Below are 15,180 nucleotides of genomic sequence, written 5' to 3' on the forward strand. Positions count from 1 at the left end.
TGTAAGAGGTGGGTGGGTAAGAGGTGGGTGGGTAAGAGGTGGGTGGGTAAGAGGTGGGTGGGTAAGAGGTGGGTGGGTAAGAGGTGGGTGGGTAAGAGGTGGGTGGGTAAGAGGTGGGTGGGTAAGAGGTGGTGGGTAAGAGGTGGGTGGGTAAGAGGTGGGTGGGTAAGAGGTGGGTGGGTAAGAGGTGGGTGGGTAAGAGGTGGGTGGGTAAGAGGTGGGTGGGTAAGAGGTGGGTGGGTAAGAGGTGGGTGGGTAAGAGGTGGGTGGGTAAGAGGTGGGTGGGTAAGAGGTGGGTGGGTAAGAGGTGGGTGGGTAAGAGGTGGGTGGGTAAGAGGTGGGTGGGTAAGAGGTGGGTGGGTAAGAGGTGGGTGGGTAAGAGGTGGGTGGGTAAGAGGTGGGTGGGTAAGAGGTGGGTGGGTAAGAGGTGGGTGGGTAAGAGGTGGGTGGGTAAGAGGTGGGTGGGTAAGAGGTGGGTGGGTAAGAGGTGGGTGGGTAAGAGGTGGGTGGGTAAGAGGTGGGTGGGTAAGAGGTGGGTGGGTAAGAGGTGGGTGGGTAAGAGGTGGGTGGGTAAGAGGTGGGTGGGTAAGAGGTGGGTGGGTAAGAGGTGGGTGGGTAAGAGGTGGGTGGGTAAGAGGTGGGTGGGTAAGAGGTGGGTGGGTAAGAGGTGGGTGGGTAAGAGGTGGGTGGGTAAGAGGTGGGTGGGTAAGAGGTGGGTGGGTAAGAGGTGGGTGGGTAAGAGGTGGGTGGGTAAGAGGTGGGTGGGTAAGAGGTGGGTGGGTAAGAGGTGGGTGGGTAAGAGGTGGGTGGGTAAGAGGTGGGTGGGTAAGAGGTGGGTGGGTAAGAGGTGGGTGGGTAAGAGGTGGGTGGGTAAGAGGTGGGTGGGTAAGAGGTGGGTGGGTAAGAGGTGGGTGGGTAAGAGGTGGGTGGGTAAGAGGTGGGTGGGTAAGAGGTGGGTGGGTAAGAGGTGGGTGGGTAAGAGGTGGGTGGGTAAGAGGTGGGTGGGTAAGAGGTGGGTGGGTAAGAGGTGGGTGGGTAAGAGGTGGGTGGGTAAGAGGTGGGTGGGTAAGAGGTGGGTGGGTAAGAGGTGGGTGGGTAAGAGGTGGGTGGGTAAGAGGTGGGTGGGTAAGAGGTGGGTGGGTAAGAGGTGGGTGGGTAAGAGGTGGGTGGGTAAGAGGTGGGTGGGTAAGAGGTGGGTGGGTAAGAGGTGGGTGGGTAAGAGGTGGGTGGGTAAGAGGTGGGTGGGTAAGAGGTGGGTGGGTAAGAGGTGGGTGGGTAAGAGGTGGGTGGGTAAGAGGTGGGTGGGTAAGAGGTGGGTGGGTAAGAGGTGGGTGGGTAAGAGGTGGGTGGGTAAGAGGTGGGTGGGTAAGAGGTGGGTGGGTAAGAGGTGGGTGGGTAAGAGGTGGGTGGGTAAGAGGTGGGTGGGTAAGGAGGTGGGTGGGTAAGAGGTGGGTGGGTAAGAGGTGGGTGGGTAAGAGGTGGGTGGGTAAGAGGTGGGTGGGTAAGAGGTGGGTGGGTAAGAGGTGGGTGGGTAAGAGGTGGGTGGGTAAGAGGTGGGTGGGTAAGAGGTGGGTGGGTAAGAGGTGGGTGGGTAGAGGTGGGTGGGTAAGAGGTGGGTGGGTAAGAGGTGGGTGGGTAAGAGGTGGGTGGGTAAGAGGTGGGTGGGTAAGAGGTGGGTGGGTAAGAGGTGGGTGGGTAAGAGGTGGGTGGGTAAGAGGTGGGTGGGTAAGAGGTGGGTGGGTAAGAGGTGGGTGGGTAAGAGGTGGGTGGGTAAGAGGTGGGTGGGTAAGAGGTGGGTGGGTAAGAGGTGGGTGGGTAAGAGGTGGGTGGGTAAGAGGTGGGTGGGTAAGAGGTGGGTGGGTAAGAGGTGGTGGGTAAGAGGTGGGTGGGTAAGAGGTGGGTGGGTAAGAGGTGGGTGGGTAAGAGGTGGTGGGTAAGAGGTGGGTGGGTAAGAGGTGGTGGGTAAGAGGTGGGTGGGTAAGAGGTGGGTGGGTAAGAGGTGGGTGGGTAAGAGGTGGGTGGGTAAGAGGTGGGTGGGTAAGAGGTGGGTGGGTAAGAGGTGGGTGGGTAAGAGGTGGGTGGGTAAGAGGTGGGTGGGTAAGAGGTGGGTGGGTAAGAGGTGGGTGGGTAAGAGGTGGGTGGGTAAGAGGTGGGTGGGTAAGAGGTGGGTGGTAGAGGTGGTGGGTAAGAGGTGGGTGGGTAAGAGGTGGGTGGGTAAGAGGTGGGTGGGTAAGAGGTGGGTGGGTAAGAGGTGGGTGGGTAAGAGGTGGGTGGGTAAGAGGTGGGTGGGTAAGAGGTGGGTGGGTAAGAGGTGGGTGGGTAAGAGGTGGGTGGGTAAGAGGTGGGTGGGTAAGAGGTGGGTGGGTAAGAGGTGGGTGGGTAAGAGGTGGGTGGGTAAGAGGTGGGTGGGTAAGAGGTGGGTGGGTAAGAGGTGGGTGGGTAAGAGGTGGGTGGGTAAGAGGTGGGTGGGTAAGAGGTGGGTGGGTAAGAGGTGGGTGGGTAAGAGGTGGGTGGGTAAGAGGTGGGTGGGTAAGAGGTGGGTGGGTAAGAGGTGGGTGGGTAAGAGGTGGGTGGGTAAGAGGTGGGTGGGTAAGAGGTGGGTGGGTAAGAGGTGGGTGGGTAAGAGGTGGGTGGGTAAGAGGTGGGTGGGTAAGAGGTGGGTGGGTAAGAGGTGGGTGGGTAAGAGGTGGGTGGGTAAGAGGTGGGTGGGTAAGAGGTGGGTGGGTAAGAGGTGGGTGGGTAAGAGGTGGGTGGGTAAGAGGTGGGTGGGTAAGAGGTGGGTGGGTAAGAGGTGGGTGGGTAAGAGGTGGGTGGGTAAGAGGTGGGTGGGTAAGAGGTGGGTGGGTAAGAGGTGGGTGGGTAAGAGGTGGGTGGGTAAGAGGTGGGTGGGTAAGAGGTGGGTGGGTAAGAGGTGGGTGGGTAAGAGGTGGGTGGGTAAGAGGTGGGTGGGTAAGAGGTGGGTGGTAAGAGGTGGGTGGGTAAGAGGTGGGTGGGTAAGAGGTGGGTGGGTAAGAGGTGGGTGGGTAAGAGGTGGGTGGGTAAGAGGTGGGTGGGTAAGAGGTGGGTGGGTAAGAGGTGGGTGGGTAAGAGGTGGGTGGGTAAGAGGTGGGTGGGTAAGAGGTGGGTGGGTAAGAGGTGGGTGGGTAAGAGGTGGGTGGGTAAGAGGTGGGTGGGTAAGAGGTGGGTGGGTAAGAGGTGGGTGGGTAAGAGGTGGGTGGGTAAGAGGTGGGTGGGTAAGAGGTGGTGGGTAAGAGGTGGGTGGGTAAGAGGTGGGTGGGTAAGAGGTGGGTGGGTAAGAGGTGGGTGGGTAAGAGGTGGGTGGGTAAGAGGTGGGTGGGTAAGAGGTGGGTGGGTAAGAGGTGGGTGGGTAAGAGGTGGGTGGGTAAGAGGTGGGTGGGTGGCAGGTACTGTTTGTTCTAACTCTCAGTCATCCTAATACCTTCTGTCGGTATTTGTAATTAAGTGAAGTTTCACGCTAGTCAAATTGGTTCATGGTGGTGTTTTCTCTCTGATTTCGTATTAACTCCTGGTTGGTACATAAAATTTGCAATTTGATATTAACACATGTCCAGGGTTGTAACCCTTCATATTTGTTAGCTCAGGGCAAACACTGTGCACATGTCATCACAGACATAACACCATGGTAAAATAATGGCATAAACTCTGGGCGGTACCCACAATTTTCCCTGAAGGTTAACATTAGTACATTCAGGCAGGAAAGATTTGTATGTCTGCAGTAAGTCTTAAATGCTTCCATGTGATTGCTCTGGCCCCAATTATTTCACTTAATAAGTATGCAAATTTTTTCTGTTGAAAGTGAGGTGGCATGGTCAGTTTAACAGTTAGCAGAATGCCATTACAGCCCTAGTGACACTGATTTGAATCTGACACTGTCCGTAAGGAGTTGGTACATTCTCTCTGTTTGTGGGTTTACTCCGGGTGCTCTGGTTTCCTCCCACCCTTCAAAAAGATTCTGGGTTGAAGGTTAAGTGGAGTATTTGAGCAGCACAGTCTCAAGGACCAGAAGGGCCTGCTACTGTGCTGTATGTCTACATTTAATTTTGTTTTAAATGGATTATTTCAATTTACTTGGTACCTTGCTCACAGGTTCATCAGCCCCTGAAGGGGGTGTTCCACTGCACCAGATATAGTGACGTACAAATTCATCAGGCATCCACTGAGGTGCAGCTGAAAGGCCACATCAGTAACTGTCTTAGCTAAGTAATCACAAATTCAATGCTACTAAGGCCAAAGGCAACAGTAAATGTCCTTTCGAACCGTTCCATGGAACCGTTGCATGGAGCAGGTTCATGGGTCAGAAGAGTATGCTGAGTTTGGTTTTGAGGTTAATAACTGGTGAGTTGGAAGTGGGTATTGTTGAGCACAGCAGTGATTAGCAGTTGCAATATTAGCTGGGAGAAGTAATCAATTTTTGTTAAAAAAATTTTATTTTTCACACCATAAACCACACTGACCAAGATACATACATTTTCCTTTTCAAATATATACAGTGTCATTTTCTCACCCCCCCTCCTGCCATCCCACCCTCCCCACCCCCATTCATTTAAAGTACAAAATCTAAGACACATTAAACCAGTCAAACAATGTTGTCATTCAATAAAAATAAACAAGAAATTCCACTGAGTCAATTCTTTTCATTTTCTCCTTTCGTTAATTTAGGTGGTAGATGTCCCCGGTAGGTTTTCTCTATTGTGTTTCATGTAAGGCTCCCATATTTGTTCAAATATTTCAATATTATTTCTTAAACTATATGTTGTTTTTTCTAATGGAATACATTTATTCATTTCTACATACCATTGTTGTATTCTCAAATTATCTTCCAATTTCCAGGTTGACATAATACATTTTTTGCTACGGCTAGAGCTATCTTAACAAATCTTTTTTGTGCACCATCCAAATCAAGTCCAAATTCTTTATTTTTTTGTTACTTTTTGGTATATTGTTTTCTGTAATTTTATTTAATATCTGGTTTAGATCTTCCCAAATTTTTTCTACTTTCTCACATGTCCAGATTGCATGAATTGTTCCCATTTCTTTTTTACAACGAAAACATCTGTCAGATACTGTTGGGTCCCATTTATTTAACTTTTGAGGTGTAATGTATAGCCTGTGTATCCAGTTATATTGTATCATATGTAACCTCGTATTTATTGTATTTCTCATCGTTCCAGAGCATAGGAGAAGTAATTAATTATGATGTTGCAATGGATTGGAGCGATGATTGGCAATGGCTTTGGTAATGATCGCTGAGCGTAATATTGTTGGGTATTTGTGAGGTCAGTGATTGGCACGCACCAAAGAAAAGGTACAAGGACTGCCTAAAGAAATCTCTTGGTGCCTGCCACATTGACCACCGCCAGTGGGCTGATAACGCCTCAAACCGTGCATCTTGGCGCCTCACAGTTTGGCGGGCAGCAACCTCCTTTGAAGAAGACCGCAGAGCCCACCTCACTGACAAAAGGCAAAGGAGGAAAAACCCAACACCCAACCCCAACCAACCAATTTTCCTCTGCAACCGCTGCAATCGTGTCTGCCTGTCCCGCATCGGACTTGTCAGCCACAAACGAGCCTGCAGCTGACGTGGACTTTTTACCCCCTCCATAAATCTTCGTCCGCGAAGCCAAGCCAAAGAAAGATTGGCACTTGCAAAGTCTGAGTGGATTGTGGAAATGATTGACGGGGAGGGGCTTCAAGGGATTAGGCCATTCTGTGGCACTGGAGAATATCAATGATTTGGGCCCTGCGTTAGAAATTGGGTGTGGGAGTCAAATGGTTGCAGTTGTATTTTATTCTTGGGACATCAGCAGGTTAGGACTGAAAATTGTATAACAAGGTAGAAGTTGTAATTGGCAGAAGAACAATGAGTGGCTTGAGGGTTGTGGGATTATTGGTAGGTTCAAGTTATGATCAGCAATTGGAATGGGGGGATAGTATTGTCATGTTGAAGTGTGATTAGTGACAGCTTGGGTCTGATATTGGTGGAATCAACATGTTTGGGTCCTGAGGTTGGTGGGTGGGTGTGCATTTTGCAGGTGGCTTAGAGTGCTTGGTTATGTGAGCAGGGCCTGGTTGTCTATCAGCCAGATAACTGATGAGTGGGACACGTCAGTGAAGAGCAAGAGTCAGTAGTGTGGGACATTGAAGGAATGCCCCACATACTAAATCCTATTGCCCCTCCCGGGACCAAATTTTCAACACTGGTTCATGGTCTACTGAATGAGACGTCCCTTAAAATGTCTTTGCAAATCAAGAGGCACTAGTACAAGTTGATTACCCTGAGAATGACCAGCAACTTGCTTTCTTACGCATCATGAGAACTAATTTCTCTAATGTTCTCATGAACACAACTCATCCATGCAGGAAGAATTGCTATTGAATATTTAGGGTGTAGTTCAACCCAAGAATAATTGGAATTGTATTAATTTGTCCATGTTCAACCCCAGGAAAAGTACTAATAGTGCGACTGAATGTCTAAAGTAAATCTCTCTCCACTCTAAAGCCCACATAAATCTCACAGGCAGCTGACAGAGAACTACATGCAGAAGACCACACTTTTATCATTGAACAGAAATGCTTCACTCTCTGGAATCCAGCAACCTCTTTCTTCCCTGATCTTCCATCCTCCCATGTCCCAGCACAGGAAGAGATCATGCAAAAGGCACACTCCCCTTCGACAAAATCTTTGCAATATGCAGAAAGATAAACACAACCAAATACAAGTGACTGGGCAATTTGCAATTGACTGATAATGTACAGATCCAATAAATGCAACACATTTAGACTGAGGATGCCAGTTGTTCACCTAATGTGAGATTTCAGTTGTTAGATGAGTATGTCGTCATTCAAATATCCATTGAGCTACAGGGCCTGAAATTCCATTAGCATCATCCCATTGTGCTAATGTGACCCTCTATCCAAGTGGTTCTCAACCTTTTTCTTTCCACTCACAACACCACTGTTGCTCTATGATTAGTAAAGGATTACTTAAGGTGAAATGTGAGAGAGGAATAAAGGGTGACAGCCAATATTCTAGCCCCAATTGTTACTGAAATATTTTGCTTGAGAAAAATTGTCATTGGCCTATTTCCTTTGGAGTTATGAAACCATGCACATAACAAGTCAATTGAGTACGATTAAATTGGTAGTTTTCAAACTTTTTTCTTTCCACTCACATATCCCCTTAAGTAATCCCTTAGTAATCACAGAGAACCTATGGCATAGGGATTAAGGTGGTATGTGAGTGGGAAAAAAAAATTGAAAACCACTGCTCGATGCTGAGGTAGGCTGGTTCAAACCAGGGTTGCTGGTGTTGTAACAGCGTTGCAATAACTGCTACGCTAATTGAGGCAACTGCATTCCTTTTCCATTGATGCTCCAAGGAGCACATATTTTCTGAACTTCTTTCAAAGCTATTCATCCCATAATGAACAAATATCATAAATGTTCATATGCTTCCATTTATTGGCCTCATGTTATACAGTCAGATGTTTCTTGTATTGTGCTTATAGAACCAAATTGACTTCATTGTCCTCTGTGATCTTGACTCAATACAGCGTGGCTGAGCTTTGAAACTTCTCAAAGGGTTTGATTTATCTGTTCAGTTTTGCTCCAAATTTACTGATGATCTGCTCAAGAGTCAATGCAACATTCCCTATTGTGCCTAACATTGGAAGGATTAGTGGATGAACACGAAAAGAAACATCTCAGCGCCACACCAAAAGTCCAGTCAGTAAGAGCCCTTGAGGAAGGTGTCTGCAGAGCAAATGATGGGAGAATGGCAAGACTGTTGGAGCAAAAGGAGGACAAAGAACAGCCAAAATTGTAAAGATACAAGGATAATGCAGAGTGAAATGGAAAGGATTTTTGGCTGGTGTGGAAACTTTCAATTACTGAAACAACTTGCTTTCAATAAAGACCTTTAGATTTCTGGTCAAGGCAAACAAAGAACAAGAAACTTCTGTGCATTATTTACCCCTCTGCATCATTGCTAACATTGAGGTGGTCAACATGGAGAAACACAAGATGGAAGTAGAGTAACAGAGAACAATGATAACAAAAAGTAGTGTGAGAGATCAGGTGAATTACAGCTGTGTAAGGAGAGCTGAAGTATCTTGAGCTAGCCTTGGCATTAATTCGTGCATTATTTCACACTTGAAATGTTTTCATTTCATTGTCATTCCTTGCAAATAGTCATAGATTTTAAATTTTCAAGACATGCACCAGATATTTTTATTTTGCATTCACTACACATCCAAAACCTTTCATTTCCTGTAGACCTTCCTGTCAGCAGATGGAAAAGCTTCCCATTGTTTACATTTCCTTTCTCTCTTTCAGAAGCGTCGTGACTTTTCATTTGTATTTCGTGCGGTGCCAGCTCACATTTATTAGAATATTTTGGAATCTGTGCTAGGTTTTTTCCGAAATCCTTGGGGCTCTGCTTACATAGCTGTTAATGAGGCTCTATCTGCCTGCTCAGGTGGTGATGCTCAGGCTGAACTTCAAACAAAGCAGTGAGTTTGCTTGGCCTACACATGTCATTTGCTTATTTGCTATTTATTGGTGATGCCAAATGACAATGGAAAATAACTTTAGAATGTGTAGATTGACTCAAATCACTAATTGCCTCTGTAACTATTTTTGCTGGCAAAGGTTGACAAATAATAATGGACTTGGTCAAATTGATTGTTATCGAACTTGACAATCTGTTAATGATCTAATATTTTTTCCATTTATTGAATTCTTTTCACTCATTCGGATTGAAATCAGAGTTTGCTTGTGACACAATGGTTTCCTGAAACTTTAGTTTTGGGGAAGTAACAGATTTTTTAATTTTAAATTTGGACACGGGCACACTAACTGGCCCTTTCGGCCCATAAGCTCGTGCCACCCAATTGACCTACAACCCCAGTACATTTCAAAGGGAGGGAGGAAACCCATGCAGACATGGGGAGAATGTACAAACTCTTTACAAGCAGTGCTGGATTTGAACCTGGCGCTGTCACAGCTTTGTGCTAACTGCTATGTTAAACGTGGCAACCTCTTTCCACTCTTTTTACTAATTCAGATTTAATCTGGAGTTTGCATGTGATAAACTGGTTTCCCCATAATATTTGAGTGGCTGCAGATTTTAGTTCTGGGGATGTAAACGGAACTTTGTATAAGTGAAAATGAGTTGGAAGATTGCAACTGGCAGGAAATTAGATTTAATTCTTTATTTTTAATCTAATTTGCAGCCTGGGTAAAATGGAATGTGATTAACAATTGGAAGTCGAGTAAAAATTGTTTCTGGCCACTTCACCATCAATCAACTATTCTCCCCTCACCCAGGAGTGCCAAACATTAATGACCAGTGTGATATGTGTTGATCGCATCTGTACCAGAATTGGTTTAAAATAGAACATTGAAATTTTTGTTTCAGTTTGCCTTCATGTCAATATTAACACCTTAATGTTTCACTGCACTTCTAAGCAATTTCCTGTGAGAGCGAATCTGATCTTCAAAACCAATGGGAAACCATTTAACCTAGAATCACTGCTTTCCAGAACTAAGATTGTTGACCTGCACCTTGCACATTGCACTTGGATCAGTGCATATTTGGAAGCTTAGCTCCAAACCAGTCGAAGTCAGAAGTCCAAACTCATACAATAGTAATTAATCCATTCAGATAGCATTATAAGTGAAGTGTGTGGAGAGGAAGGGCCTTACACTCAACATCTGCAGGGTCCACCAGTAGCCTGTCACCACAGAACATTGTAGTTCATGACAAGATTTTGGAAAATATGGACTGCCTGTCACATCTCAGGAATCTTCTCTGGAAGAAGGTACGATGGTGAAATTCACCATCACCAGCCTAGCCTTTGGTTAATTAGGATAAAATGTGCTTGAAGCTCCAGATTTCATTCTTGGGATAAACCTCATGGTCTACAAGCAGTGGTGACCTTTGCACTCCTGAGTCAAACTACCATCATCAGATAACTGAAGGCCCTTGAAAGATGCCACCAATGCACTTGGCACAAAGTCTTCCAGTCACTAGAAGGATAAACAACCAATATCCATGATCTTTTCCAGTCCAACAAGCACAACAACCCCACTTACACTCAATTGACTGTGTTGGACAGACTATCATTTGCATGACTGACACCACACTCCTGAAGCAGACCCTCTCCCTCAACTTTCATCAGGGCAAGAAATGGCCAGTTGCACAAAGTTAAACCAGAAAACGTGCAGATACTGCGTTCGAGAGCAATGCACAGATATGCTGGAGAAGCTCGGCTGGTAAAGCAACATCCATAGGAAGTAAAGCCCTCATTGGGTCCAGGCCCAGGCCCAAAACATTGATTATCCTCTACTTCCTATGGATGCTGCCTGACCTGAGCTTTTCCATCATGTTTGTGCAAGGATTTTTCAAAGCTTCCATGAGAAAATGCAGCATCTCTACAGACTCCTTGGAATATCTGAACATCAATGGAAAAGGAACACAGTTGGCTCAATTAGCGTAGCAGTTATTGCAATGCCATTACAACACCAGCAACCCTGGTTTGAACCTGGCACCAGCCTGTAAGGAGTTTGTATGTTCTCCCCGTGCCTGCGTGGGTTTCCTCTGGGTGCTCAGTTTCCTCCCACCAGAAGCATAAACGTCGTGAAATGCATTGTTTTGCAGCAAATATTCTTATTATAACCATCTTACAACATTACTATATTTAAAAAATAATGATAATGGGGAACAAAAAGAAAGGCAGTGTCTTTGGATCATTGATTATTCAGGAATCTGCTGCTCGTCTTTTCCCCGATGGTAGCAGAATGAAGAGGGCATGACCTGGGTGATGGGGGTCTTTGAGGATAGAGGCCGGTTTTAAGATACCGCCTCGTGTAGATGTTCAAGACGGAGTGAAGTCTGGTGCCTCTGGAGTTTTTTTTCTTGTCCTGAGAGTTGGCACCTTCATACCAGGCAGTGATGCAACCTGCCAGAATGTTCTCCACGGTACACCTGTAGAAGTATGAGTCTTCGGTGACGTACCAAATCTCCTCATAAACCTCAAAGTATAGCTACTGTCAAGCTGCCTTTGTGATTGCATCAACATGGAGGTTCCTGGACAGATCCTCGAAGATGTGGATACCCAAGAATTTGAAGTTCTTGACCCTCTCCACTACTGAGCCCTCTGAGGGCTGGGCTGTGTTCCCCTGATTTCCTCCTGAAGTCCAACATCATCTCCTTTGTTTTGCTGACGTTGAGTGCAAGGTTGTTGTTGTTGCTACACCACTGCTGATCTATTTTTCTCGTTGCCATTTGTGATTCTGCCGACAACTGTGGTGTCATCAGCAAACTTGTAGATGGTATTGGAATTGCGCCTGGCCACGCAGTCATGGGTGTATCGTTGAGTAGAACAGAGCGCCATTCAAAACGTATGGGGGTTGTAGTTCAATTGGAGGCATGGGTTCATGGGACAGAAGGACCCATTACAGTCTAAATTTAACATTTAAAAACGCAAGATAATGTTAAGCACATTAGGTGCCTGCATTTGGAATCCACAAATGTCCAACATAAATGATGTAGGGGGGCCTATCATCTCAGCTACTGCCCGTTGAGGCTCTTTGTCCACATTGGTCTCATCAGCCTCCGAACCTTCCAAAACAGAGTGGAAGCAAGTCACCCAAAATCAAAAGGCAGCTTCCCATGAAACTGATACCAATTTGCTAGAAGGTATTTGATGGAATTTATTGGGCATGATTGACAGCTTGTAGTTTGAAAAAGGCAATTTGAAGATGTGCATCTTGAAGCATGATTGGAATGTCTTGTGTCACCCAGGCTGTTGCAATAGCAACTTTAAAAAAAATATATAGGTGACTCTCTGTATGATTTCTGCTATTTATGGGTGTTAGTTCAGTTTGTCCAAACAGAATTGCAATGGGAAAACCACTTCCTATTCCTTCCAATTGTATACCATCCTAGATCCAAGTAAAACATTTCAGTTTTGGAAAATACTGATCCACACATACAGTATCCTGTATTTTTTTTAATGGCTAACTGTCAATTAAATCTCATCAATTCACTAATGCCACACTTTTGCTTACTTGCCTGCTTCTAGGATTCTGGTCTTTAATGTCCTGGTTTTCACTGATAGCCAGGACTTTGATCCTGTTTCAGTGCTCAGAAACGTGAATCAAAGCATATTGATGTTGGAGAGGATAGTTTGTTTAATCTGCCCATGAATTTGGAGGGTTGTGCATTGATAGTATTAACAACATGTTTCAAGGGCCTGATCTGAAGAGCAGCTGGAGTCGCAAACATGGTAATATTGGCACTTTGTTCCAAATGAACTGGAGGGGCATTGGTGGGAGTTGAGGATTAACATTGAGGGGTGAGGAGTTGGCTGGTGGCCATTGTGGCAGCTGAGTCTGAGGCCTTGATTCAGGGGACTGACGGGGACAGGTTTATGTGTAAAGGCCATCTTGGGGGATCGGGCAGCTGTGACTAAGATACCCACTGCTAATATTGCTGGGGCTGGGTTTCTGCAGTGGAGAGAGTGGGCGGGGAGGTTTCAGGTTTGGTAGGAAAATTTAAGTCCTGGTTGTCCTGCTTTGTCTTTTTTTTAATTGGATCCCCTCCTTGATTCAGTTCTCAGTCTGTGTCAAATTCTGCATGGAGGTTGCAGGAAGGGTGCCTTCTAACTCCAAGCTATTGGAGGTGAGGGGTGGATGTTGTTGGACATGCCATGGAGTGGCTATGTTCATGCACCCCAATCCTCTAACTTGGTGGAAGGATAAGTGGTTGGAAGTGGTTATGAGACAGAGTGATTCCATTGAGTGAGGTTGAGTGAATGCAGTCTATACCCCTTCATCTCCAGGCCCACAAGGACATTGATGAAGATCTTGGGTTTTTTTTTACCAAAACTAGTCACCCCTGCCATTCCTGACATGGAAATCAAAATCCAGAGTAAAATGGAGGCTGCCAGCCTTAGTATCATAATTAATTGAACAACTTGCTTCTGGGAAGCAAATTGGCTGTATACCCTTGTCCCTGTCAAGCTAGGGAATAAGTGGTTTGGACATAGTCACACTCCTGTCATCCACACTGGCTGCACCTAAGCATCTACTGATAACTTATTTTTGCCACAATTATACCCAGTTGCTTCAGTGATTTGAGGCTCCATTTAAGGCGAGGGACTCAGCAGCTGAAGGATCCATATAGGCTGTGGGTTGGAAACTTGCGGTTGAAGGTCTTACATAGTGAGCTCTTGGAGACTGGCTCATGGGAAATCCAGTTTCAGAACCGGGATTCGAGAGGGTACTGAGGATAAGAAGGCCTCCAGGGGCCCTCTGATAATATTAGAGATTTGGACCTGGAGCTCGAGTGGCCGATGGCTTGAACAGGTATCTGTGCATTTGCAGAAGCTGTGGGAGCGCTGGAGGTGAATCCACAGGCAAAAGATGACTCTTCTCTTTCTCTTATTGTGGGGGTGCTGAGCTAAGTTCATAGTAACACTTTACACCAAACAAAAGTTTAAGTACATTAATTATCCATATTTATATGTATTAGTACGTGACAATAAAAGGAACCTTTTGAACCTTTGAATCAAACCAAATCTATTTGCTTTGGATGAAAATTTTTGCTTGAATATATTAGTAAGTAAAAAGTTGCATCTGAAATATTTCAGAATTCACTTAATACAAATATTTTACAGGAGATTTAATGAAATTTATTTGTTCAAGAAACTTTTCTTGGCGGTTGGACCATATAATCCTTACAGAGGATGCATCTTGCGGAGACCTCGAATGACGCTACTGAAAAGGAGGTCTGGATGATTAGATGCATTGATGCATAAAGTCAAAGTTGTGTGGTAGATTTATGAAAATAACTGTTTCTGAATAAGTGTACAATACAGTGCAATTCCAAATTGAACTGTCTCTCAGGGAAATTCAATTAGCAAGTTGCTGCCAAATCTGTAATACATTACATTGTCTTCTATATTAGCAAATGCGCAGTCATAGATCTTTGCCAGTTTTTTTTTCTCCACGCCTCCTTTCATCCACCTGCTTCTAACTCTATCAACATATTCCTCTGTTCCTCTTGCCATCCATCAACTTGCATCAAAGTAATGCCGAACCGTGCTCTGTTTGCTGATGTTATTCAATTTATACTGTGAGAAAAGAGCCCAATGTGACCTGCAGGCTGGAAGGAAAACCTTCATTCTGGTGTCGATTCACCCAGGGACACAAGATTGCATGTGTTGGAATCTGGAGCAAAAAAAAAATCAATCTGCTGCAGAAACACTGAGTCGAGGTGCATCATTCGGTGGGTGGTGGTAATTGTGGATGATGTGTTGATGACATATTGAAAGCACAGCAAGACTCTCATTGTGCCATTCCTTTATTAAAATGTGGAACTGGAATTAGAATCAGGATTTATTGTCATGAACAAGTCATGAAATATGGGGTTTGCAGCAGCGTCACGGCGCAAATGTTCATATTCTAACCATCTTACAACATTATCAAAATAGTGCACAAAAAGTAAGGCAGTGTCTGTGGTTCAGTGATTATTCAGGAATCTGATGGCAGAGGGGAAGAGGCTGTCTCTGTGCCACTGGGTGCCTGCACTTTTTCCCCGATGGTAGCAGAGCGAAGAGGGCATGGTCTGGGTGGTGAGGGTCCTTGAGGATAGAGGCTGTTTTCTTAAGACACAGCCTCATGTAGATGTCCTCAATGGAGAAAAGTCTTGTTCCTGTGATGTTACAGGGGTGAGTTAGCAACTCTGGAGTTTATTCTGGTCTTGAGCGTTGGTGCCTCCGTACCATGCAACCAGCCAGAATGCTTTTTACAGTACACTTGTAAAGCTTACAAGAGTCTTCGGTGGGACGAACCGAATCTCCTCACACCTCACAATGTATAGCCACTGGTGAGCCTTCTTCATGATTGGAGGCTTTGGGACAGATCCTCAGAGATGTTGACACCCAGGAATTTAAAGTTCTTGATCCTCTCCACGACTGAGCCCTCAATGCCCTTGTGTACATGATATATTCAAAATATGTGCCCTACCCATTTTTTTTGCACTAATTTATTTATTTTAAAATAGTGTTTTTATGGAAATGTAATTTATAGCAATTTTTGCACCTGGAAAGCACAATACTACTGCTGCAAAATAACAAATTTTGTGACACATTC

The sequence above is a fragment of the Narcine bancroftii genome, chromosome 12 (assembly GCF_036971445.1).
Source record: "Narcine bancroftii isolate sNarBan1 chromosome 12, sNarBan1.hap1, whole genome shotgun sequence".
Lineage (NCBI taxonomy): Eukaryota > Metazoa > Chordata > Chondrichthyes > Torpediniformes > Narcinidae > Narcine > Narcine bancroftii.